Here is a 3,837-nt window from a genome sequence, read left to right on the forward strand (position 1 = left end):
ACAGGGTGGTGGCTCCATGGTCTTTTATCAGGCTGTGCTGTACTGGGCCTCATGGGGAAAGGCTTAGCAACCAGATGCTCGTGCTTAGCTCCCATTCCAGATCTGGCTCTAGGTATAGGCCCTTGTCTCCCTGTTCTGGGCCAGGTAGTTTCAATGGTTCCAGTTTTGGTGTTCCATTTGGGGTTTGTTAATCTGTCTTTGTCTGGCCCCTCCCCTGGGATCAATTTGCCTTGGGAGACCCTATCGGGGACTATTGCCCCCAACCGCTCCACCATGTTAAGGTGGTAATTCTTACAGGGTGACTGTCTAAGTGCGATATCCCCATTTGTGTGATCCATCATGTCAAGACTACAGAGACAAAGTGTTTCTGGAGAGAGATTGGAGAAGAAGTTGGAGTTGGCCAGCCAGCAGGAGGCTGTGATGGCAGCATTTCAAACACTTCAGACGACACATTGTTTGCTCCAAACATATGGAACCTTTAAAGGAGTGAATATTATCCAAAACCAGATGTGGATAGTGGACGGGCACGCGATCCTGTATATACTGCACTGGGTGTCTGCATACATGGACACATTCACGTATGTCGCCGCATATGGTCTGCATGTAGCAGAGGACGCTGGTCCATAGAGGCAGAGGAGGATGCTCCTCTTTTATTTTTATATTTTATATATATATATATATATATATATATATATATAGTAATAATTGATTTAAATAAATCATTAACAAATGTCAGTATCATTTATATATATCATTTATTAAGATGCTTCAACAGCGACACCTGCAGAGCAGACAAGGGGGGAAAGCGCAAGCTGTGTGAGGTAGTGATGGCTCCAGCTCCTGCTGTCCTCTTTGGGGCGGGATCTCATATCAATTTAATGTATTTCATGTTTTCTTCATATTAATCATTTATCAGACATAACAAGTAAAATGATGCTCCAAGGAAGGACGCCCTCCTTAACCAATCAACAGCCAGAATACAATAATTACATTGGGCCAATAGCTGTGTTTCCATTGCAGTTTTGCGCAGCACAGTCTGCCTCTCTGTTGGACCTGGCTCCCTGGGGCCTGACATGGCAGAGGCCACAACTTGAATGTGAAAAAAGTGTTTCCATTTCAATTTTGCGAAAAAAATATTGCTGTGAAATAAACAAACACCTCGTGCGAGTCTACGTTTGTGAGTTTTTTCAAATTTCACGTGACTCATTTTTGAGTTTACAATTTCAAATTGTGCATGAAGTAGGTTAATGGAAATGCACTTTCTGATAAATTCCAAATTTCATCTTCATTGAGCACTGTACTGTTGTTGTATTGTGATGAACTGGTGATGGATAGATTCATACAGGAGTAGCATATTAGAAAAAAAATCAATACATGCAAATTGTGAACTCCTTTTAAACACATAACACAAACACATTTAAAAAAATATATTTTATTTAGGCTCTTTCAACAAAAGTCTGAAATTCCTTACATTTCCTTTTTTTCAATTGAGGAGTAAATGGCTACCGCACTCGCATTAGCCAACACAAATGTTAGCTTGTTGTAGCAGCCCTGGAAGGACAAAGCTAACAAATATGGATTTAGACAGAGGTGTGCAGCTGCAGCAGGACGCTGCTGGGGAGTGGCTGGGGAGCGGCGCTCTGCTGTTGCAGCTTTCTGCTTCGCTGACTCAGCTGGACCCACAGTGGGTAGGTGACAGACTGCAGCACTGGCTGCACGGCATGATGGGTGTTCAAGTGAGTCAAGCGAGCCTTTACTTCTGTCCTGCTCTTGATAGACAAGATACAACAACAGGCTTCACAGCATGAAGATGAAGATAATCTCCCAACATGTAAAGTGAGTTCAACACTTCCACAGGAAAACTCATAACACACATCACTGGTGCTGTTTTCACCTTGTGAGTCTGTGTGTGTGCGTGTGTGTGTGTGTGTGTGTGTGTGTGTGTCATCATGGCAAAATGTGGTCCTGGAGACACCTTCTGTAGCAGGAACAACCAATACTTTGGCAGGTCTTTATTCAGTGAGCTGAGTTTAAATATAGGTGTGGTCTGACCCATGAGTACAGAATAATCATGTAATAATATAGTAATAACTGCTGAGTGCTGATGGATTTCATGGTTTTTGTTTTGTTTTTAAATCAGAGGCTGTTGTGTAAAACTCCGTCTGTAAAGCTCTGTGTGTTGCATCCTCTGTCTTTGGACTGACTTATAGAGAGACATCACGTTCACTCCCCCCCGGACGCTGCAGTGAATGGTTTTAAACGTGATCTATATGCGTATTGTATGTTGGAGTACATGAAATGCCTATGACACTGCTCAAGGCGACAGTTTTGGGAGATGAGCTGTGCTTGGAGTGGGTGACCGTTAATGGAAATGAAAGGAAGACATGTTAACAGTAGGGGGCACCAACTCAAGCAACAAACATTTCCCTAAAAGTTTAAAATAAAATTGAAATTAAAATTTAGGCTTATTGCTATTATTGTCTGTTTCTTAACAGACGGTGCTCATCTATTTTATCATTTATATCACCTAATTTTCTTTTTCTATTCCTGTTCTTGTTCCACTTTTTCACCCTCTCATCCTCCTCCTCCTCCTCTGACAGCTTCCTCCTTTTCATTTCTTTCCGTTTCCCCTGATTTCGATCCATCACTGTGTTCACACATTCCTCCTCTTATCTTTTATTCTAAGCTCACGTCTCCTCCTCCTTTTCCTCTTCCTCTTCATTTTTTGGTGTGAGGATTTCCTCTCTAGTCTTCTATTTCCATTCTCTCGTTTCACCTCTTTTGCTTTCAGCCCACTCATCTTTCCTCCAACTTCACGAGGCAGCTGGATTTCTCACAATCGAGAATCCAGCAAGTCAGGCTCTAAACTATCAAGTTATTTGCTTCCAGCCGAGCCACAGTGGTTTGGACCAATCAGTGTCCTACTACGGAGAAACTACCGGCAGCTATGGATATACCTCAGGTGTGATGACATCAGGACGTGACTGTTCGTTAACAACAGCGGCGGCTCCTATAGAGGTTAGTGCAGATGCTGCTATAGCATCAGTCATATCAGAGCTGGAGAGGATGACATCATTGAAAGAAGAGCAAAGAACGGCAGTGGAGGAGGTAGTAACTGGCTCTGATGGTGTTGAAAAGAATGAGAAGGATGCAGAATCTGATTGGTTGAAGTTTGCTCGTGATCAACATTGATCGACAGATGGTTCATCCAATCAGCTGCCACTATTTTTTGAAATGGCCCGTTCTTTTCCAAAACAGTTTTCCAACGAAGCCTTCCAGATGTTTCTGTGTAACAAACCATCTGGAGCGCCAGGTTATTCCTCCGTGCCTCCTTTTATCTCCTTCCCTATTATATGTGTATTTATGTATGTCTGCGTATTGCTTTTTCATTTGTTGTCATCACAGAGCGATCCTATTGGCTACTTGCCTTGTACCCCATCAGGAATTAAATCAATGATTGGTCCAGCAAAGAGAGAGAGAGTCTAGAGACCCATTTCTCAAAGCCTCTCTCTCCCTCTTACTCTCGTGTGTACGGTTCCCCTTGAAACATGCACACACACACACACGCACACACACACACACACACACACACACACACACACACACACACACACACACACACATACACATACACACATACACACACAAACACACTTACGCACACACATGTACACGCCCCTCCATCCAGTTAAAGTGTTAAGTAGCCCACATGTAATGAACTGTCTCTCTAATGAATGAATTAATAATCATGGGAAAAGGGAAAGAAGTTGCAAGAAGGAAGAAAAGCAGAAAGGACAGAGACTGCTGCTTTCAGTGTTTGCTGTTTAACTGCAGTAA

General features: G+C 42.8%; 1 long non-coding RNA gene across 1 annotated transcript in view; it reads left to right on the top strand.

The window, feature by feature from the left end:
* Positions 1-2,658: 2,658 nt before the first annotated feature.
* Positions 2,659-3,837, top strand: part of LOC147817956 (uncharacterized) — a 6,230-nt gene continuing 5,051 nt past the window's right edge. Inside the window, exon 1 of the long non-coding RNA XR_015438460.1 lies at positions 2,659-3,018. This is a non-coding gene — a long non-coding RNA (uncharacterized LOC147817956). The remainder of the gene's footprint in view (positions 3,019-3,837) is intronic.

Source organism: Seriola lalandi, unplaced genomic scaffold (genome assembly GCF_002814215.2).
Source record: "Seriola lalandi dorsalis isolate HSWRI2012SDOR001 ecotype SW California unplaced genomic scaffold, Sedor1 jcf7180002054816, whole genome shotgun sequence".
NCBI lineage: Eukaryota > Metazoa > Chordata > Actinopteri > Carangiformes > Carangidae > Seriola > Seriola lalandi.